This window comes from Python bivittatus, unplaced genomic scaffold, assembly GCF_059951505.1.
Source record: "Python bivittatus isolate LINGU-HERP-01145 unplaced genomic scaffold, Pbiv_v1 ctg000580_np1212, whole genome shotgun sequence".
NCBI lineage: Eukaryota > Metazoa > Chordata > Lepidosauria > Squamata > Pythonidae > Python > Python bivittatus.
The window spans coordinates 5,988,667-6,012,933 of record NW_028277087.1 but is presented as its reverse complement, the minus strand read 5'-3'; the positions used below and the strand labels follow the sequence as shown (position 1 = coordinate 6,012,933).

The following is a 24,267-nucleotide window of genomic DNA, read 5'->3' as shown; positions in this document are numbered from 1 at the left end:
TTTTTTAACCAAATAAACCACGTTGTGGGTGGAGCTAGTAGCCATCCGGTTTGGGGTGGTACGTAAGATCCATAGTTCTATTCCCCCAATGGGATCCCTCAATGCAAATAACCCGGCCAGGCAGAGCCAATGAGGAAGAAGCAGGAGGTGCCGCTATGCAAAAGAGCATCCTTTCGAGTCCGGGCCGAATTGTCTAGCGCGAGTCCGGCGCTAAATTGCCGAGGCAGCAGCGTTAGCGCCTTTTGCAAAATAATACTACTTTGCATTGTTCCTCTTAGTATTTTGCAATTAACGCGATGCTGTTTGCAAGAAGAGAAGTTTATCCGGTACTGGCGACGGGGCTTGGGCAGAGCATTCGCTGCTGAAGGAGGGAGATTGAAACACGAGCAGCAACTCACCTGAGCGCAGGTGCGTAAAAGGTAAGCCATCCGGGAGGCTAATTCGTAAAGAATGAATGGGCAGCAGAATTAAAGGGGGGGGGAACGTGTTCGGGGGGTTGCTTTTGGAGGTGTTCTTTGCAGGAAAGGCTGTTTCAAAGCTTGAGGCTCCCCTTTCCAGTTATTGCTTGCTCTCGTCCTAATTTTCTGCAAATAGCCGCCGAGGTGGAAAGTGGGAGTCGATCACTCTGTTCGTGGTCAGCGACGGAGTTTATCCCAGTGGAAAGAGGAAAAGGGAAGGAGTCCAAAAATTGGATTATGATCTGTGACCAGCCTAAGGTAAAAATATCAGCACAGCACAGAAAAGAAGGATAAAATGCAAACGACCAGAAAACCATTCAGATAAAACTACTGTAGAATATTTCAACAGCATCTGGACAAATACAGTCTTGTTTAGGATCTGTCTGCAAATAGGGAAGTTAGCGTCGGACAGGACCCTGCAATCGTAAGGAGCAGATCTTTAACATGGTGCTGGAAAGTTTATTTTTATTCACTCGCAAAAGCCAGCTTCAGCGCCTTCTGACCGCAGGGCACTGCTACGGAGTTTACAGAAAAGATAATCGGTGCCTGGTAAATCTACAGTGGAATTGGTCCAGTAGGAAAGGAATATTGTAGGAGGGAAAAAACAAGAATGGGGGAGAGGTGGAAGGGCAGTTTGCTAGGCCAGCATTTTGCCAAAAACAGTCAAAAGTGGCAGGATTGAATCTCTACCACCTGCTTTTAGGCCACACTTTCCCTTATAATGCGACAATAATTGCTCAATGTAGAGGTACGTATATTTAATAAATAAGAAAATAAACATTGATCCCAGCCCCCAGTCACCACGAGTTGCAATGTGGAATAATGGTACCGTACAAGGTAGTTGTAGCTGTGCATTAAAGAAAGTTTATGGTTTATGTATATGAAAGCTTTTGAGCAACGACAGTGCAGTCCTGGGTTCGTTTTAGTCTCCTGCCAAATTCAGTGACATTTCCTGGGTGCAAATAGCATTGCATACTTAAGAGTCTTGCATTAATAACATATCCATTGATGATCAACATCATAATTCATATTTTTAAAACATCTGAGAGCATTCTCTCAATTTTAGGCAATATAACCTTCATGCCCTTGCAATATAATGTGTTGCTGCCATTGTAAATATTATTATTAATTATTACGACCATGATTGGGATCTTCTCAAAGGAGGTCTCTGGCTGGGATCTATTTTTCTATGGCGACTTACAATATAAACAGCCTCAATATCTGAGAAAGAGAAAGGGGAAACGAGGGCTTAATCATTAAATTCTGTATGTATCATTCTCAGCTTCCCCAGATTTTAGCCAAATTGTTCCTAGTAAAACAAGCGTGGCTTCACATTCTTCATTCTGCGCAAGACCTGTGGAACCCATCGTGCATGGGCAGTTTTAGATCAAGAGGATCTGTACTGGATCTGATCAGAGGCCTAAACAGTCCTCATTCAGGTCCATCCAGATACTTTTGAGAAGCCATAAGTCCTTAACCAGCACTTGGGAGCAGAAATTACATCCCCTTCCACATAATTTCTAACCACAATGACTTGTAGCCATGATTTTTTTTTTATTTCTTTTTTAAGCCGTCCCAAGTTGGTGGCTCTTGCTACATCTTGTGTTGGTGAGTTCCACAGTTTCAGCTGTGCACTGTGTGGAGAAGCCCTGAATCTTTCACCATATAGCTCTTTGAAATATACTATTTCTACAAATGCTTTTGCAGTGACCGAAATGACATGGCCATGCCCAGTTTATTATACTACCGTATTGTTAATTGTGTTTGAGGTTCCTTGCTGGTCACTGGGATATATTTGTTGGGAAAACATAAACATCCTATAGTTAATCTGGTCTGCAAAAAGTTGGAAAATATTCTAGAATTTATTTGGGGGGGCTTATAGTAGAGAAGCTCCAAATTATAATGAATAATTAATGCAATTAATAGTGTTTAGGCTTACAGTTTTGAACCATAAGATTTTAGAATTGAGAACTCAAATTTATTTATTTATTTAATTAATTAATTAATTAATTTTTTCCAACCTCCCATCTCCCCCCCAATGGGGGAACTCTGGGCGATTCACAACAAACATTAAAAACATAAAATATATAAATACATAAAACCTTAATTAGTCAGAAACAAATACTTGTGTTCTGCGATACAGTGGTACAAAGTAGAAAACTCTATTTCGTGATATTGATTGCAACCATTTGGAGATTTGGGGACACTTTTTGCAACTGAAACATCCTAGACCAACATGGGATTGCAATTCTGAGTTTGAGGATTGGGGGTACACATTTGTAATCCTTATTTATTTATTTATAATATTTGTCATATTTATTTATTTATTTATTTACATATTTACATAATGTATAATATTTATTATTTATATATATATATACACACACACACACACACACACACACACACACATATATATATATATATATATATATATATATATATATATATTAATTATAGGAAAGATCTTCCCAGTCATTAAATTTGTATTCCGGAGATTCCAAATGTAGGCGGGATGGAAGAAGGTAGGAGGGAGAAGGTGGATTTTAAGTTATACAGCTTGTACCTAGAATACAAATGATTTGAGGCGAAAGTTAGATTGTTGGAAGCAACAAGATGTATGGAACTGAAAATTAACATATCAACAATCAAGGTAGTTGTGTTTGAGAGGAAAAATGCAATGAACAGTTAGTTGCAAGTTATTTAGAAGCAGCGAAACATAAGATCAAATAAATGAATTCATATATCTTAGCAGAATATTTATTAAAGGTGGGGAAATGGGTGAAAAGAAATATTGAGAAGTGCAAAGGCACATATGTTGAAAGGCACGTATGGCAAGGCACGTATGTTGAAAGAGACCAAAATGGCTGCATGTAAGAAGGGTGCTTCTTCCCATTTTGTCCAGTGGAAGTGAGAACTGGGCATGACAGGAAAAATTAAAAGTAGTGTAAATTGAATGCAGTGGCAATGGGATACTTAAGAAGTACAGATCGTAAAGCAAGAAGAGAGAGGTCGAGAATGAATGGGTGCTGAACGAATGTGGGTGGCATACAGAGAGAGGATCAGCATGGCTTAATGTACGTTGGGGGGGTTGGTCATATAGAGAGCACAAAGGAGAATTGAATCAAGGACAAATAATGCAGAAAAAGTGAAGGGAAGGGCTCAGAAAGTTGTGGTTGAATGGAGTTCATGAGAGCCCCAGAAAGGGAGAAATGAGTATTTTAAACAAGAAAAAGTATAACGCCTGTAGCGGAAGCCACGAAGTATTGCAACAGAAGAACAATATGGAAGAGGTACCTATGAATGGTGCTGGGGTGAGTTGGATTTAGCTTTTTCTGATAGAGGTAAATTTTTCATCTTTAATTTCTTTGGTTTACTCTTTCTTACTCCTTTGGGGCACTAGGCACAAAATTGTTTACTCCAAAAAGGAACCGTGTGATGGGTATTATATAAATATAGGTCTGCGGGGTAACTCCAGACCTTTGGCTGTTTGCAGAAAACAGAGTTTTCAAATTTATTTATTTATTTATTTATTCAATTTAGATAGCTGCCCATCTCAGACCAGTGACTCTGGGCAGCTATATGAATGAATGAATGAATGAATGAATGAATGAATGAATGAATGAATGAATGAATGAATGAATGAATGAAGATTATCTTGAACCCAATATTTGTGTCTATCCGTGAGAGAAGTAACAATTCAGTGGTGAGGAAATAATCGTTGCACATTCTCCGAGGGAGGGTTTTCTGTTCTGATTTTCATATCTTGCAGAGTTCAACCTGACACCGAAAATAAATGCCGATGTGCAGATTCAACATCCTGGCACTGATTGACAGCAGATTCTAAATTTGGGGGCTCGGTTGCATTTTCGTAGAGGTGATCTTGCTCTCCGAACCAGGCAGAGGCATTCAGACATATCTTTGATAGGTTCTCTTCCAGCTGTCCTGTTGTAGAAGGTTTTACAGAAGGCAACGGTTTTTTCCTTTTAGGATTTTTTAAAAAGGAAGCAAAATCGATGTGCCCTCTCAGATGTTGTCACTGAGAGGGGAAAGACATTTTCCAGGGAGGATGACAGTATCCCACCCATCAGAAAACAACTGGGCAAGGTTGAAAAACGGATAATACAGGGTAGTGTTTTCCAACCTTGGCAACTTGAAGATGGGTGGACTTCAACTCCCAGAATTCCCCAGCCAGCAGGCTGGCTGGGGAATTCTGGGAGTTGAAGTCCACCCATCTTCAAGTTGCCAAGGTTGAGAAATGCTGATATAGGGTGACAACATGAAAAATGGTAAACTTTAATCAAAGATTCAGGGACTTTCTAGCCTGGAGGGGTGATACTGATGGGGGTGGGTGATAGAGCAGCCTTTATTCCAGATTGCAAAAAGCCCCATCCTGCTCAGCCAGGGCAGTCACATCTGGAAGGCACTCTTAGGGCTGGTTAAGGATTATGGAAGGAAACCAGGTTGGGGAATGTTATGATAGAGATGATAGAGTGCCCTCTCATTCTGGGTGCATGGGCTTCAACTCCCAGAATTCTCAGCAATGGGCAGGTTGGCTAGGGAATTCTGGGAGTTGAAGTCCATAGATCTGGAGGGTACCCAGATGGTGGAAGGCTGGGTACTGGGGATTTAGGCGACTTTAAATAGAATAGAGAAATAAAAAATAGAATGTTTTCCCTGATCTTAATCTTCTAACCTTGCTACAGAAGGCTGGTCAGGGTGCGTGCATCCTTTTGTCTGTTGTGAGTCTCCTGCCAACCAAGTCCATAGTGTGACTCCTAATGTCTTCCATCATTATGATGATGATCTGAAGATCGCCCTAGGAGATGATGAATGCGACATTTTGTTTGCAGTAATACTCAGCCAGATGTATTCAGGAAGCCCAGAAAATAGGGCCTAGAAGTCATAGCTTTCTCTTTCATGTGCTTTGTCTGGGATTTCTGATAATTCAGAGGTTGATTGCCCCTGGACATGGAAGCTCTACATCACGGTCATATAAATATATTACAGTGAGTTGTCATCTATAAGTAGAGTCTGATGATTAGGTTCAAAAGTCCCCTTACGCTAGGATCCTGTTTCCCCAAGCCCAGTGTTTCTTAAACTTTTTCTCTCGGGACACTTCCCACTTTTAAAAATTATGGAGGACCCCAAAAGAGCTCTTGTTTGTATGGGTTATATTTATCGATATTTACCATATTAAAAATTAAAATTAACACATTTGCTGCTGCTATTGCTTCTCACAGTCATTTGATGGGATTTTAATATTGTATTATTTTTCATCATAGGCTGGAAAATGATTTTGATTTCGCAGACCCCTAAGAGGGTCTTGGGGGTCCCCCAGGGGTCCTAGGATGACACTTTAAGAAAAAATGCCCTAGCTAAATAAATAGATGCTGATGGGCAGGAAGTTCCCATTTTTTTTTCCTTCCAGCAACTAGTATATAAAAAAATACATACATACATGCATACATACATACATACATACATACATATAGTATATAAAAGTTAGTCTGTTTCTAGACATGGAGAATCATGCAAGCACCTTAATATAAGATGGGGTGGGGGGTGGAATGGGTTTGTAGTGGGATTTTTATTCTTGTAAGCTGCCCGGAGTCACCATGAGTTGGGCGGCCATATAAATTGTTTAAATAAATAAGAATGAATGGATCGCCTTGGATTTGTCTAGCCCAATGTTTCTCAGTCTTGGCAACTTTAAGCTGTGTGGACTTCAAGTCCCAGAATTTCCTAGCCAGTATGCTGAAGTCCACACAGCTTAAAGTTGCCAAGGCTGAGAAACACAGCTCTAGGCCTCCTTTGAAGAAGTGCCCATCGCTGTATCTTGTGGCATAGAATTTTCTATACATTTATTCTGTCGTCTCTGAGGAAATATTTTATTTTGTCCATCCAGAATGTGTGGCCAGTTAGTTTTACAGAATGACTCCAAGTCCTAGTATTTTATGTTGAAGAAAGGAGAAAAACAGCTCAATGATCCACCCATACGTAATTCTATAAATTTGGATCATGTACCCACACCCTGTTCCTCATGCTCTCCCACCTGCTAAGAGAAGCATTGTTCCCACCTCTGCATTTAGTTTGACTTTTTCAACATTTTTTCCAGTTAGTCTTTGAGAGAAAGTGCCAGATGGGTCCAACAATGGCCAGGTGAAGCCTTTGTGAATCACCCTTCCCAGCCGTATTGCTCCAAATGTTCTTGTATACAAGAGAAATAGTAAAATGAAGCCATTCGATCAATGATTCAATCTTCAGCTGCTTAATGGGAGAGATGGGGAGGGAATATACAGTATTAATTCTTGTTTCCAAATCTTCCCACTTCCTATAGCTTCCTTTGGGAAGAGCTGAATAAACCTGTCCTGGCTTTCTGTCCTGTACTCTAATCCCTCCTTTTAGCAGATGGGGAGAGAATATCTTGATGATTTGGGGCACTATCAAATAATCTTGATGATTTGGGGCACCATCGACAAATAATGGCATTTTACCACACATTACTATGAGTGTGATAGTACAGAGTTTTATCAGGCTGGCAACTTTTCATCCTTACAAGTAGAGAAAGGAACTTTTCAGAAGAGTGTAAATATGTTTTACTATTATTGATGCTTATTATCCTTAGTAATACAGTAGTAACATCACAAACATGTCCGACCTACAGGCTAATCCATCAGGAAATCAAAGCTTTCTGTTCCTGGTATCATATTCAGAGATGGACTGCAGTTGATCTTAGAGGATTTATTTGCCTGTCAAGTAATTATTACAGGTAGTCCTCAACTTCGGACCATAATTGGGACCTGAACTTCCATTGCTAAGTGATGCGGTCATTAAGTGAGTTGCACCCAATTTTACAAACTTTTTTGCCATGGTCATTAAGCAAATCACCATAGTCATTAAGCAAATTGTGGTCATTAAGTGAATCTAGCTTCCCGCATTGACTTTGCTTGTGAGAAGCACCCTCGGAAGGTCACAAATGGCAGTCATGTGACCGTGGGACACTGCAACTGTCATAAATACATGCCGGTTGCCCAGTGCCCAAATTTTGATCACAGGGACACCCCAACGGTCATAAGTGCGAGGACCAGTCACAAGTCATTTTTTTCAGCACCAATGTAACTTCGAATGGTCATAAGTCAAGGACTACCTGTAAAATGCAGAATCTCTGTGTGTATGTGTGCATGCATATATATACAACACACACACATACATACATATATGTGAATTAAAAGGCATCTACCATTTTTATACATCATTCTTTTATTGGTAGAATTAAAAAGAAGCCACACTAGGCTTAACTTCTGATCATCAATAATATATATATTCATGTGTATGCCTTTGTTACCAAAGTTTTCTGGGTTAGTATTATTATTTATTTTAAACTGGCTGATCTGCTATAACTGTCAGAAGGACAGCCCTTAAACCCACTGAAACAAACAAGCAAAATTATGTTCTGACCAGAGAGCAGTTTGATTTCCAAAAATCACAGATTCATTCTTGGGAAATCACCATCTCCTAAAATCCTTGTGAAATGCCCAAACTGCCAGAAACAAATTTTAGCCTTTAGGCAGAGGGATATGAATATACATTTAAATCATGCAGTTTGCATCTATATCATTTTTAAACTGTTTTTTAAAATCCAGGCAAGATTGATAAGTGTAAATATATTAAATACGCATACGCATAAATATAAAGTCCAAGATAAAGAGTGTAAGTGTTGAACAGACAGAAAGACAGGGTATAAATTCAATAATAAATTAAAATTAAGAGATCCATGCCAGGCTAGATCTTTATCTATGTCAGAGTTCCAGACAAGGCACCTCTGGGGGAATTTTTCACAATGAGAGCCGCTCCCCACAATTGTCTCTCCCTCAAAATCAGACTATATCTCAAATTTTGGGGCTGTTTGAAGAGAATTTGATCTTGTGGATTTCAGAGCCTGGCCAGCTCACAATTGAAGAGGTGTGGCCGGGATTTCTTCCCATTGAGGCCTGTTGCTTGAACCAGGTTCAATTCCTGCCTTTTCCCCATAGACGGAGTTATGACTCCGAATTCTCCCTGGCCTCGCTGCCTGAAATTAATTTCCGGAAAGACCTCAATCTCAGGAGAGTGACTTTTTCAGCAATGGAAAGTTTCCCAGGGCTGCTAACTTTAGACCTGGGTGTTTCAGCCATTGAGGGAATTAATTTAAAGATTAGCAATTTCTTTCGGGGCCGGAGCTGGCTTTTCGGAGGGTCGGAGAGTGATGGCATTGCCGCCCATGGCTTCCAGGTTTTGCATCCCCCATCTGTTTTTCAAATGCTTTGGTAATCAAACATCTGTCCTCCACTAGTTTCAGGCGCTTATCTCTCCAGGCAGCAGAGAAGAAATATCCTGTAGTTAGACCAGGGGTAAGCAAGCTTTTGGAGCTGGAAGCACCCTTGAAATGCTACACGCGTGTGCTGGTTGCACTCCAGAAATGGCTATCATAGGAGCTTTACTCGAAGAGACCTTATATCCCCTTTGATGTTAATTCGTCTTATTTATTAGCTAAGCTTTATGTCTTCTCCAGAGTTTCAGGGGATCCGCCTCTATTTTATCCCCACAGCAACAACCCTCTAAGGTAGGCTGGGCTGGAAGTCAGCCACATTGGGTTTTGGGCTGAGAGGGAGGGACTGGCCCAAAATCAGCCAATGAGCTTCTGCGGCTGGGGGGGTGGGACTAGAACCTGGGTCTCCCTGCTCCTAGCCCAGCCCCTTCCCCACTAGACCTGATTGGTCCTTGGGCTGAGAAGGCGGGACTGGCCCAAAGTCAGCCAATGAGCTTCTGTGGCTGGGGGGGGTGGGACTAGAACCTGGGTCTCCCTGCTCCTATCCCAGCCCCTTCCCCACTAGACCTGACTGGCCCTTGGGCTGAGAGGGAGCCACTAGGCCACGCTGGCTCTGGGTTCCTTGTTATGTTCATATAACTTATATAATATATATTCCCTAAACCCAGAGTAACAAAATATAATTGCTGAGTTTGCATATCATTCAGTGCCCATTATGGGATAACGTACTGGCCCAGTTCACATAATGTGCTAAGACAATTGGCTGAGCTTCCACCATGCTAAGCTCAGTTAAAGGGTATTACGCTGAATTGGCCACAGAGGTGGAGAAATTTGCTCAGCATTTAATTTTGAATTTAGCTTATTTTGCATTTTGGAACTAATATATAAAACCAAGATTTGTACAGTAATTATTTAAAATTCATCTCTCTCTCTCCCCCCCCCACATAAACTCACACAGACATACTATATATACATGTACCCACAAATCCGTATGTATGTATTTACACACTATATTTATGGAAAATAATATTTACAAAATGTAGTCTCCAAGCATGTGTACATAAAAAGTTCAACAAAGTGAACTGAACAGGTTCCCAGAAATCAGAAACTGAGAAAAAACTGGACAGATTTTCAACAGTGAAAAACTTTGAAAAAACAGAACGAAGATATCCTGATCTCTTGTCTGCGCACACATTTGTATAACTCTCACTGAAATTAATAATTAGCCAAGAGAGTTGTTTTTGCTTCAGCATTTTCAGTTCATAGTATTTTAATGTATTCCTTTATTTATTTATTCCTGGGATTTACAGACCGCTCAGTTTTTAACAGGCTCTAAGTGATTTAGATTAAAGTACAGGACTAAAATGGAAAGAATTAGAAGAGAAAAAAATCATCAAATCCCCAAACACGATCATAGTAATTTCCTGGCCACTGACATACTTAGGAAGACATACTAATATCATCGTATAAATACAACTAAATGAGATATTGGATTGTGGGGAAAGAAGTTTATTCTGTGCACTTTCAAGTTCCAATTTTAAATTTCTCATTTGTTTGACCTTTACCACTAGCCATTTGCGAGAAAGGCTGTGAAGGCGATTGCTCCATTCTGGAGCTGACTGTCCATATTCGACACGTGGAGGTAGACTACCTTTGCAACTGGAAGCTTAATTTAAATATCGTGGCTGAGAGCTGTGATAGTTCTCAGGAAATCTGTCTACTTTTTCCATTCACCTTAGCCACAACTATGTTATGCTTTAGCAAACACCGGAGCAAGATTAATGTCATCAAAATGAAGATTAGCTCAAGATTAGTCTGTATTTTAAGAGGGATTCCAGTGTTAATTCTTACAGTACCGGAGACTTTACACCGGCGTTTCCCAACCTCAACAACTTTAAGATGTGTGGACTTCAATTCCCAGAATTCCCCAGCCAGCAGGCTGGCTGGGGAATTCTGGGAGTTGAAATCCGCGCACCTTAAAAGTTGCTGAGGTTGGAAACACTGCTTTACAGTACACAGATACAGTAATGAAGTTGTAGAAAGAGATCTGTGTTAGTTTATGCTAGGCAAAAATCAGGAGTCTGGTAGCGCCTTTTTCAGACTAACAAATTTTATTAAAAGACATAATAAATTTCACATGCCTCTGGTGAGGTGAGCTAAAGCTCTTGAAAGCTTCTGTCTTTTAATAACATTTGTTAGTCTGAAAAGGTGCAACCAGACGCCTTCTGATTTTAAATTAATAAATGTTTATGGTAGGCTAAAGGCCCTCAAATATCCTTGGCCAAATGGAAGTGATCTTATTTATTTTTATTTATTTATTAAACCAATGTATATATCTTATTGATATCTTATATATCAATCTTACAATGATTTTATTAATTTTTATTTTATTTTATTTAAATTTATTGGCCGCCCAACTCCAGGGGACAGGATAGAGGCTACCAAAGTTTAACCTACTGTATATCATAGGGCTTTTATTTTAACATTATATTCTTTTGGAACGAGATCTTTAATGAATATTCCTCTGTTTGGACCAGTTTGCAGAGTAAGTGTGTAGCACCTCTGAATTCTTGGCAGGTTTTAGGGTCCAGATATATTGAATGTGGAACTTCATTTCTAACCTTTAAATCTGCCAGAGGCTTTTTGTTCATAAATAGGTAAGTAGTGAGGTTTTGAATCTGAATCGCATGAGAAATTGCATTGCGGAATAATCCAAATTTGAACATAGCAGGCCAGATGTTTTCTTGGAATGTTTGGGACCACAAAAGAGATCAGTCCTTTATATCAGCTGATTCCTAATGGCTGTTTTAAAGACTTCGAGAGATTGCATTTTGAATATGACTTACCTACAACATTTGTTTGGCAATATGTTACAATTGAAACATATATTTATTAAAAAATGCAGCCTAGATGCTCTAACAGACACCAAGATACCTGCAGTTTTAGGATCCTTAAGAGATGTAGCACTTGAACGGAAACCAACAAGGCAATTTTATAAGGAATTGAAAAAGTAAAACAAAAGTTAATTATAGTTATGTATTTGAATTGTGGAACGAAGAACTGGAGTATCCAGTTTTGGAGAATCAGTAGATCCAGGTGTTAAGAAACATAAAATAGTCTGTGATTTAAAAATGAAATTAATTCATCAGAAAATATTTTTGGGGGTTTTTTTGGGACCCTTTAAATAATATTTTAGAAGGGTTGGATGTTAGATTGTTTGTGCTGCTTTTGTAAGAAATTTGAAGACTCCTTAACGCTTTTTGATCTGGCCTTGTCCAGCTATAGGCTCATTTTGGTTTCAAATCACTCCATATATCTGTGAGTCTTTGGGAGAAAATTCTGTAGCTAACAACCTTAACATGATGGTGAACTGTATTCCTAAAATAATGGAATTTGTCATTTCATGAAGAGCTTTGGCACTACCAAGCCAGGGGCACGTCAGAGAGGATAATTTTACATAAATGAAAAGAAACTTACCTGATTTGAAGGAACGGATCTACGGTTTGAGTCTGTGAATCTATTTTTGAAAGGTCTGTGTTTAAAAATAAAGAGATGAAGCAATATGTTTATACATGATCTAGATATAATAATTAAGGATTGAATTTATTTTATATTGCTACCAATGGACATTATACAGATCTTTTCTCTTTCTGTTAATTAGGTTTTTTTTCTTTTTTCTTTTTTTCTTCTTTTTTCTTTGTTACCTGTAGTTTTTGGTGTGTATCTTTTGCGTGCACCTTTGAAAAGTCTGTGTTTAAAAATAAGGAGATGAAGCAATATGTTTATACAAGATCTAGATAGAATAATTAAGGATTGATTTGGGCGATTCCATGCAGTGGCCCAGAGTCACCCAGTTGGCGTCATGCCTAAATCAAGATTAGAACTCAGTCCGGTGCCTTAACCATTAGACCAAACTGGCTCTTGGAGATTATTTTAATCACCATAATACATCTAACTTTTTTCCTTCGCTGTATATTTGCTCTCTTTTTTCCTGTTGATGCTGTAGTTTGTTTTGTTTTTGTATTTCACTATTAAAAAGGGATAAAAATAATTTCTAAAACGCTTTAGCAAACACATACAAGATGGACATCTTGGGATATGACACCCCCCGCCCACCAAAAAATCCATGTTGCTGAGCCTCCTGATATGAGAAGGAAGCAGGAAGCAAAGAGAACAATGGCACTCATCGTCGTCATGATGATGATGATGATGATGATGGTTGGCCACACAGTCAACCAGATGTTTAGACTGGATTTGGCATTTTTATGCACCTGTCGAGTTCTTCCCAAAGACCTGGCAGCAGGAGGAGGAGGAGGATTTAATTTAATATAGCCATCAGCTCCTCAAAGTTAGATAAACGAACAACTGGGAATAAACTGGATTGCTTGTGAACTTATCTAATTGTTAGGATATCAAGCAGACAAACAGTTTATTACGGTCTAAGACCAGATCACAAAAGTTAAAACAACCAAATATGAGAATACAGTAAATTCTCATTAATTAAGTAAATCACATACTTCTGTTGTTGGGTCTTATGGTTCTGGCATAGAAGTCAGCAGCTGTATAAGTCAGTGTTTCTCAACCTTGGCCACTTTAAGACGTGTGGACTTCAACTCCCAGAATTCCCCAGCCAGTCAGCTTCTGGGAGTTGAAGTCCACATGTCTTAGTGGTCAAGGTTGAGAAACACTGGTATAGGTAATTTCAAGGTAGTTTTCTTTTAGGAAAAATTCTCAGTCTATCTATTAAGGGTTGAATTACTTGGGAGCATTGTAATTGCCTGGCTTTGATTTCTGAGCTGAGTCCTTCTAGAAAAGCTCCCAAATGGGTCATGAGATGACAGTTGCAGTTAATTTATCCAGCAGCTGATACGTGCAGGTAGACTGCCTCTGTATATGGAAAGTCCATTTTATTACCATAACTAGTCATTATCCTCCAGTTTATAACTTTGTGAAATGATTTTAATTTTCTTTTTTTAATAACTTAGATCTTTCCCCAAAGGTGGTAGGGTGGAAAATATTTTCTGTTCTGGGCGTTAACTAGCCAGCCATGGCCTCCTTCTGTACTGCGTGCCTTTATTGTCCTCGCTTAGCGCGTCTTGAACTGCTAGCCGTCTTGCGCTGCAAATTCTACGCTGATTTGGACTATATAACCTTTACTTAAAAAAAAAATGCTGTTACTATTTTAAAAAAAACCCTGTGGTCTAATATGTTGTTTTGTTGTTTAATAGTTGGTGTTGCTAGTGAGACAGTCTAAGATTTTATTTTATTTTATTTATTTTACTGAAGAGGTGAGATTTTTAAAACGTTTTAAGCAAATGAGGCTTGCTGGATCAGACCATTGATGGAGCCCAGCCTCTTTTTATTTTTTATTTATTTATTAATTAAATTTCTCGCCCACCCATCTCCCCCCAGTGGGGGAACTCTGGGCGACTCATTAACATTAAAAACATAAATATATATAAATACATAAAACATCAGTTAAAAGCATTTATAAAAAAGGGGGAAGGAGAGTCCAAGAAAATGAAAAAATTCCAGCCCTGACCAGCCAAATACTTTCAGGAAGCCAAGTATTTCTCCCTTTCATTTTTTTATTTTTGTAAGACAGACTGCTCCGTTCCAGGGAGGATCCATTTAGTCTTGAGATTTAGAGAGATCTTTTGTTCTTTCTTGAAGATTGAGTGCAATTTTTCCTGCCTGTCTAAATTTGTTCCTCTGCCTGCTTTGCAGAAAAGGCCTGTGACAGGAACTACAAATGGGGAACTGTAGCACCCCCTCAAAATAAACTGTGACTTTCGCTCTTTGTCACTCCAGAAATTAGCCAGAATTGATGCAGGCAAGCGCTGTTCTGCATACTGTACATTGCTAATGCAGAGGGATGTGTGTGTAGTGTGTGTATGTTAAGGAATGAATAAACATATAAATATAAGGTCAAATTATAAAGAGAGGCATTTCCTCTGCTGCAAACCTACAAAATGAATTCAGAAAATGCTAGCAGTCTAAATCTTAAACCAGGCTTGACATTCAGTATCTGAATATATCATTGAAAGGTCAAGTATTAAACTTGGAATTAATGCAAGTTTAACCAAATCCTAGTTTACTGAATAAACCAAGTTGTACAGTCCAAAGTCAGCCACATTTTAACTTACCATGTTGCACAAGTCAAGCTATCATCAATAAACCCAAGTTGAATTTTAATCTGGATCTCCCTAACCTAGTTCTGATACGCTAACCTGGAATAGGGAAGCCGTGGTTATCCAGATGTAGCAGCTCCAGGCACATGGCTAGTTTCCAGGAAGGGTGGAAACCATAGCCAAAAGTTTTTGGAAGGAGGGGGGCATATATTGCCAAATGTTAAATCATAATTCCTGCTATAGGATACATTTATCTCAAGCTGATCCTTTCGAAGCCAATATATCATTCTCCATGCAGAAGAGGCTGGGGTACCAACAGGCTTGGGGGATCCCCAAAGTTTGTAGAAGTTGAGAAAAGAATTTTAGGGGGGGGGAGAAAAAAACGGGTGGGTAAAACTCCTCTTTAAAATAGAAATACCAAGTCTCGCCTGCAACAAAATGGGTAAGGAAAGTTTTATTTTTTGTTTTCTTTCATTGGGAACTGTAAACATCCAGAGATTTTCCCCAAGGTTCGGGGTTGTTTTTTATTTTTTTGAAATCTGCAAGACACGATCAGAGCCCTGCCCCATTCAGACTGTGGGACTCCAGTCATGACACCGTGCCTCTCATCTTTTTTTATATATTTATTTATACATCATATTTATATGGCCGCTCATCTCCCTTTTTACAAGCAACTCTGGGCGGCTTACAATGTTATTTATATACTAACAATTACATATTGACAATTACATTAACTAAACTTGGCCAGCGGTGGTCACAGGGGAGTTGGATCATCCGGGCTTTCTTCCTCCAGCAGTCTTCCGTTGATCGCACACCCAGTGTAATCCCCTGAGCCCGTCAAGGGGAATGGAATATTTTGAGGAACGGCGTAACTGGTTGATTGTAGGAAAAGTAACATTCTACTGATGTTATTTTTCTTTTTTTTCTTTTTTACTACAGGTAGTCCTCACTTAACCATTTGTTTATTGACCAAAGTTACAACAGTGCTGAACAAGGGGACTTACAACCAGTCCTCGCACTTACAACCATTGCATCACCCCTGTGGTCACATGATCGTGATCCGGGCACTTGGCAACCAACTCGCACTTACAGTAGTTACAGTGTCCTGGGGTCACGTGATTGCCGTTTGCGATCTTCCCAGCCAGGTGCTGGGAAGCAAAATCAATGGAGAACTGCGTGATTGCTTAACAGCCATGGTGATTCGCTTAATGACTGCTGCAAAAGTCGTAAAATCGGGTGCGACTTGCTTAAGAACCGCCTTGCTTAACATCAAATTTTCTGGTCCCTATTGTGGTCATTAAGTGAGGACTACCTGTACCTGCCAAGGTGTATTTTAGCAAGAACAGAGCACAGCGATTTGGCAGATCTTCAGATGCTCTGAGGTTCAGGGGTGGTTCCCAATTATATTGCTACTGAGGAAATGTTCCTGGGCTGGGCCTGGAGAAAGAGCTTTCTCTTTGGTGGCTCCCAGTTTGTAGAATCCAGAATTATAATTGGCTGTCCCTCTTTTAGTTTGGGAATGGGTAGAGATGCATTTTTCTCCTGGACTTTTAAATTACCCGTGTTTTGCTGTACCCATATTGTCATGATGTTTTTATTGCATATATGAATGCACCATCTCTGGCTTCTGAGCATGTATCCCCCCCCCCCCCATTCTTGGCCCAGAGCCCTGGAAATCTAAAAGGGTAAAGGAGGGAAGGGACATCACATGCTTCTTCACGATGTCATGCAAATGGTCTGAATTATGACATCACTGTGGCTTGGACATTACACCTATGTCCAGAGATCCCCAGTTGTTGGTACCAAACTATAATTTCTTAAGGGATCGAAAGAAAAAAAGAGTTAAATGCATGATCGGAGATGGATTGCATTGTGCTGAGGTTTAATTAACTGGCAATGAAATGAAATTTAGTTTAGCATCGAAACATTTGGTCATTCAGAGTTAACAGTTGTTGTTGTTGTTTAGTTGTTAAGTCGTGTCCGACTCTCTGTGACCCCATGAACCATATTGCGCCAGGCCTTCCGGTCCTTCACTGCCTCCCTGAGTTTGCTCAGTTTCATGCTCATTGCTTCAGTGATGCTCTCTCTAACCATCTCATCCTCTGCCGTCCTCTTCTCCTTTGGCCTTCAATCTTTCCCAGCATCAGGGTCTTCTCCAAAGAGATCTCTCTTCGCATTAGGGAGTTAACAGTAGAATGCAACAAACCTCTCCAGCAAGGCTTTTTATGGGTAGTTTCCCCCACCTTGGTCCTCTCTAGATGCATTGGTTAATGATTCCTCTGCTGGCTGGAATTCTGGGCATTGTAGTCCAATTCATCAGGAGGGCAGCAGATCGAGCATTTGTTTATTAGGCTATTCCTGCCTTTCCTCAAGTTGCTCAGAGCCACTCCCATGGGGATCAACCTTCGTTTATCCCCACTACAGCCATTAGGTTGGGCGGAGAGGGAGGGACTGGCCCAAAGTCATCCAGGGAGCTTCCGAGTGGGGACTAGAACCTGGGTCTCCCTGCTCCTAGTCCAGCCCCTTCCCCACCACACCTGATTGGCTCTTGGGCTGAGGGGGAGGGACTGGCCCAAAGTCAGCCAATGAGCTTCTGGGGCTGAGGGGGGACTAGAACCCAGGTCTCCCAACTTCTAGTCCACCCCTTTCCCCACTAGGCCACACTAGTGAAGGCTGTTCTGTGTAAAAGAAGCAAAGGACAGTGGTCCTCCCAACTTCTAAAGTCAGAAGGAGGCCAAGCAATAACCTCAGACCAGACACGGCTGCAGACTCTCAAAACATCCACCCATCCTTGGGAGGAGAAATTCAAGCTTGGCTCACTTGCTGCGTCCTGGGTTTTAGGGGGAGAACGAGGGAGAAATGCGGAAGCTTGCGTGAAAGGCACCGAGAGATTTTCGCTGTGCTGTAAAACACAGCGAGAGCCTCTTCCTGGCTACCTATTCTTGTGGTCACCGCAGAGCCCGGCTGGCAGTTTCCTGCTGTCTGTTCTATTTTGATCTTGGCTTGGGTTTGACGCTCTTATTTTCGGCGTTTGTTTCCACATTATTCTTCCCAGGGTTAAACTTTTGGAAACACAAACGAAAGCAGGGAGGATTGTGGAAGGCAAGTCTCTTGGCAGCTCTCCAAGGACAGATTTGGGGTTTGCAAATAGAGAGCAGGGGTGACTGGTTCTTCGCTGGCTTGCGAGTGCAAGGCAGTAGAGTTTGTTTGGGCTGGCTTTGCTTTTCAAATAAGGAGAAAATGCCCTTGGTACTTACTTGATTAAACCCTGCTCAAAACTCAAGTTTAGCACTGATCTGAGGTGTGTTTTTCAGTTTCTTCAGCATAAACCATATGCAGTAAAGTAGATGAAATCTCATTCCAGCCCAACACGTTTGGAGAAACATGTAATGTGAAACCAACCCATCATGGTTTGTGCAACAAACCCATTGTGGTTTATGCAACAAACAACAATGTATCAACCCAGCCACTGAGCATTTCTAAGTAGATGCAGAAAAATAATAGAAAAAAATAGGGAAAAAAGGCAGAAATGATGGCCTGGGCCATATCATATCTTCTAAGGTCCAGTTTCCCTGGGTTCACAAGACACACTTGACATAGTTATGGAAAACTCATTTTCTGATTGGCACAATATTATTTACTAGGTTCACACAGCCTACTGGGCTGCAGAAGTCCTAGTTAAGATTAACATTAACCAAGATCAGCCTGGTGTGCAAATGCATCTGCTAAGTCTTTGCTTGTTTAACCGTGCTGGGTGAACGCAGCCCTTAGATAATAATTTCCAGGGCAACCCACAATAAAAACAAATCCGTATAAAGTGTGTAAAAGAAGCAGGATATTAAAATGACCAGTTCAAAGCAACAATGGTTGAAGTTACAAACACTGCAGTGGGAAAACTTAGAAACACCATGGAAATAAATCTTCGCTGATGTGTATGGAGCAGCGGACATAGGCCAAGGGTTGTTAAAAGACCTGGGATATCCAATTTGTGATCTTCAGGGACACACATGGTTCTTCTCTATGGTTAACAAGCTTTTTGTTGTTGCTGTTTTTTGGCCTAGTTATCATCAAAAAAAGCATAGTTGCATCTGGACTCTTTTTCCCCTTTTTATTATGTTGTCATAAATCTTGATACACTGTATGGTTTCAATACGGGGATGTTTTATAATACAGTATGATTAAAGATTAGTAACGTTCTATTATTTAGATAGCTTAGAGCAGGGTTCCTCAACCTTGGCCACTTTAAGACGGGTGGACTTCAACTCCCAGAATTCCCCAGCCAGCCTGGCTGATTGCCCTGGCTGAGCAGGATGGGGCTTTTTGCGATCTGGAATAAAGGCTGCTCTATCACCCACCCCCATCAGTATCACCCCTCCAGGCTAGAAAGTCCCTGAATCTTTGATTAAAGTTTACCATTTTTCATGTTGTCACCCTATATCAGCATTTCTCAACCTTGGCCACTTGAAGATGGGTGGACTTCAACTCCCAGAATTCCCCAGCCAGCCTGCTGGCTGGGGAATTCTGGGAGTTGAAGTCCACCCGTCTTAAAGTGGCCAAGGTTGAGGAACCCTGGCTTAGAGTAATATTGACAGTAGAGAAGAGAAAGAAAAGTATTCTATCAATATTAGTTATAATTTAGGATGTCAGTATTACAAGCATAAAATTATTTGGCTTTCTCATCCAAAGTTGAGTATAACATAGAAAACAGGACCACTACAACTCACATCAAAGTACCTGTTTTGGTTCCATAATAGAGGTATTGATCTTAAACTGATTACAATATTAAAACCTCCATTGTATTGTTACTACACACACACACACACACACACACACACGTTGATGAAAGAAACAGAGAAACGGAGCAAATTTAGCAAGAAGCAAACTACCCAAAAATGAATTAAACTACCAGGAAAAAGAAAATTAAAAAAGAACTATTGGGTTTCTGACTCCCCTCTTTTTATGCATCTGATAATTTGCAGTATTCGTAGACACTTAGTCCCCCTGAGAAGCCAGACGGTAAGTGATTATATTTGTCACGCTACGTAGCATTTGGACTCTTAATGATACAGCCCTACTTTTTTAAAGAAAAGAAGCCCTGCATATAGAAAGCTAGGGCATTGCGGGGTGAAAGCTAGACTAGCTCTAGGGCCATTGCAGAATTCATGTGCACGTGCAGTTTTAACACTCTTAGTTGATGGGTTGGGAGTGTTTCTCCCTGTATGGGAGAAGGGGGTGTGGGTGAAACTCATGCTAGTAACTAGAACGGGTCCCCCACTCACAGCTTGCTCCCAGACTGTGGATCGGACGCCCACATCATTTCAGAGAGCGGTTTCAGGAGGGGACACTCTTTCTGATTTATCATCAAAAATCCAGAAACCTTCTGAAAACAGCAAAAGCAGTCTTGAGTTTGAATGTGGGTTCGCATGCTGAGAAAAAAGGACCAAGGAAAACTGAGAAATGAGAGACTATTTCTGGGGGAGGTTAGAGAGGCTCTGTGCCAGTTTCCTTTTGGCAAATGGGTATTCTGTGACTGGTGAGAGTTGTTGTTTTTTGGGGGGGACTCCCAAGAAGTGTCCAACGGCCCCATCAAAATTGGGGACCACTAGCCTGTCCTTTTTTCCTTGATATGCTTGCTTTCTAGAGGTGGGATGCTTTGCAGGTAGAGAAGTATTTGACTGTGTGAATGGGATGGGGGTACCTGGACCCAGGTTTTCTCCCTCAAAAAAGAACAGGCCCTTAGCTGCAGCCGTGTTCAGCCCCCTGACGCCATTTGCATTGCGCCAGAAATATGCAGAGAAAAACAGAAAGTCTTTGGGGTTTCTCTCTGTGCCGGTCTCCCTCTGCTTTCCTTCTAACCCTGAGTAGGGAGTTTGTAAACTCTGCCACAATGCAAACGACCCACAAGCGAGCACCAGGGCATCGCTCTCGGTAGCACGTGTGGCACCAATGCTGTCAGCTTTGCTGGGTTGAACTCTGTTTACAGAGAGTGCGAGAAGGGTATGGAAACAGGGAAGAGTTTGGCTTGTTGTATTTAAAGTTAGCAAGCAGAGAAAGGTAAGGAGACGAGGAGAGCCTCGCTTTGTCTTACCCAGTGTTTTGATTCTGGCAGTGCACAGCCAAAATGCCTCTGATCATGCTTTATCCCTGCGATGGCTTCCACTTCAGAGGTAGACTGTCTCTATACACAGAGGCTCTGCTTAGGCGGCATGTATTAGACAGATTATAATAACCAAAGTCTGGATTCCAGAAGGAAGTATTGTAATTTCTATTTTCATATATTTGGAGAGATCTATCCTTTTTGCACTAGGAGCCGACAAAATAAGGGGGAAATTGCAAGGAAATAATGGGTTTTGGCTGAATATTAGGATTTCTGTCCCTTATTGTCGATCAGCATCGGCAGGAGGCTAGACTAGATGACCTCACGGCTTTATTTCACCTCTGAAGTTCTTTGTATTATATCTTGAGCAGGCTGAGGGTGTTGTTTTGACTGCTCCAATTTGGAGTATTCCTTGAAGTTTTTTGTTTGTTTCCATTATTTTTCTGGGAGAATGGGAAATTAAAAGCATGTTGCACTGCCTATATATGTTGCTTATAATGTTGCAGTAATTGTTTTCTTAAATTTATTGGCTATCCCACTTGGATTGGGGCTCTTCCTTGATAGCATTGTAATACATTTCCAATTTCCTGGAACGCAGACACCTGCTAAAAGTTTATTTAATGCTCAGTTCCAGTTCTCCCTTTCTGATTCTTTTCGTGGGGTAGTTGTTCGTTAGAATTCCATGAAATGCAGTCAAGGAGGAATTTATACTGTAATTCTTCTGCATTGGGTTTGAAATTCTGAATTATGCATTGGACATGCAGTGGAGTCCTTGGGGTTCTCTGAGGTTGGTTCTTTTCTTGCAAACGTTTCATTACCCAGCTAGGTAACGTCTTCAGTGCTAAACTAAAACAAGTTAATAGCTCTCATGGATATGACTTATAAAAATAAGGAGCTGCTGATTTTTTGAATAGGAATATTCGTTGCATCGGGCAGTTTCAGCTGGTGCTTCTGAAAGAAATTAATTTCGTGATCTTAAATGAAAATTACCAGTTTGTAATGGCTGTCATAGATACAGCAAGCAATTAGAAGATTAATTCTGCCTTGTGAGCATCTGAGCATCAGTTTCTAGAGCTGTGCTTTCCAAACTAATGAATTCTTGGTGTAGGCAGGAAATCCAGCTTGAGCTCTTAGAAAAACTAGATTCTGGAGTCAAGATAAATTATGCAGATAGGATTAATTGGAATAACTTTCTAATGATTTCTAATCTCTGGAAATTAGCTGCTTATATAGCCAAAATTTCATTGTCCTTAAAGAAGTTTTCAGATGCAAGAAAAAAAAAAACCCAACTCAATGTATGCATATATGTGTTTGTATTATATGTATATAAGTGATTTAATTTTAATTTTATTTTAGCTTATTTTGCTAAAACTTAAGGAAAAAAGAAAAAAGAGGGTCCAGGTCATATTCATATAAAATTCGCTCAGTCATTAAACGTTTTGTTCAATCTGGATTGTATTGCAGCAAGTCACTTCTCCTTTTTAGGATATGAAGACATTTCAGCACTGATAAAGGAGCCCCTTATTCTAAGAGTGTCCGCAGGATATGGTAAGAAAAGTCAAGATGGTGGTCATGAAGATGTGATTGAACTCTGCCCATTTTTACATGCATCGCAGTAAAAAGGGACAAAACTCCAATAGCATGGATGTGGCCACCCTCCTGACATTTTTGACCTCTGTGGATACTCCAGCAACCCTGACTTTCTGAGATGTCTTCTTCCTCTAGACTTATTCACTCTATCCAACCCTTTCTCAGGTATTGCTTTCCTCTTGACCCATCCACTCTTCCTTCATAAATTTGCTCTACCACTCCGTCCTTATCTTCTTTTGCCCCAGTCTCTCACTTCTGCACTCAATCCATGTTCATCCAGTACCCATTCATTCTTGAGCCTATGCTACCAAAATTTATTAATTAATTAATTATTTATTTATTTATTTATTCCCACTTCATTCAGTGTCTGTGTATCTCCTGGTATATCCAAATCTCATTTCTGTATGACAAAATGAGCAGAATCATGCTCTTACATGCAGTCATTTTTCCTCACTTACTCCCCACTGTTTTTCTATCAGCCTTTGCATGTCTTGACATGTCTCCATCTGTTTTCCCTTGTTTAGTAGACACTAGACAACCCTGTGACCTGTTGGGTCATCCTTTGAGAGAAAGGTAGTACAGTCTGATGTGACCAGAGTGAACATTAGGTTTTAGGCTGACCATATTTTTTTTATCCCAATGCTGGAGGGGTCCCATGATCATCTAAGAAAAGTATATATCATAAATAGAAAAATAATTGTAGTGGCAAACAAACTTCAAGAATAAGTCAATATTTACTTACCTAAACAGAGAAACAGAATGACCATGGGCAGGCAAAAAAGCAGTGGGAGCAACTTCCGATTTCCTGCCAGCTTCCCCAGTGACTTCACTTGTGGAAAGCTGGCCAGGAGCATCAGAAATCACGATCACATGACCTCAAGGACGCTGCAACAGCCACAACTTTGTGAATAAAACTGGTCTGAATATCTTGAAAATTTCAATTCTGCAGGGGTAATGGGTCCCAGATTTTTTACGCATTCTTTAAGTTAGCAGATTTTAGGTACCTTGATTCAAATATTGTTGTGGTATAATGCACCATTTAGGCTAACTTGTGGGTACAGACAAACAGATAAACACAATGAGAGTTTTAGTAGTATGTAGATTCTACCAATGTACACAAATTCATCTACTTGCTCTAGTTCACTGTTTCTCAACCTTGGCAGCTTGAAGATGAGTGGACTTCAACTCCCAGAATTCCCCAGCCAGCCATGCTGGCTGGGGAATTCTGGGAGTTGAAGTCCACACACCTTCAAGCTGCCAAGGTTGAGAAACACTGCTCTAGTTATTTATCATTTATATAATTTAGGCTTGTTCACTTTTCCCTGTCCAATAGAACTATCTTGGGATTTGACACGTTAATTTTGAGATCCAAGTTCCTTGTTGCATTGTACAATCTATCTAGCATTCTCTGCAAATCATTCAGATTCTCAGCCAGCAACACAGGATCATCAGTACGTAAGAGTACATATATGTTCACATGCCCAAGCAATACTCCTGTAATGTCACCACTTAAAATTACAGAATCTTACGGTTGGAAGGATCTTGAAGGTCTTCTAGTCCAACCCCCTGCTGAGGGTAGCAATCCTCAGTCCATCCCAGGCTGGCCAATCTTGGCTTGAAAACCTGTGGCCTTATCATTTTTCAGCATTCTCGCTGCATTTATGGCTTCTCTTTCACCCC

At 40.4% G+C, this 24,267-nt stretch overlaps 1 protein-coding gene across 1 annotated transcript in view; it reads left to right on the top strand.

The window, feature by feature from the left end:
* Nucleotides 1–218: 218 nt before the first annotated feature.
* Nucleotides 219–24,267, top strand: part of MEF2B (myocyte enhancer factor 2B) — a 50,040-nt gene continuing 25,991 nt past the window's right edge. The window contains exon 1 of the mRNA XM_088149434.1: nt 219–419. The gene's annotated coding sequence lies outside the window, so the exon portion shown is untranslated. The remainder of the gene's footprint in view (nt 420–24,267) is intronic.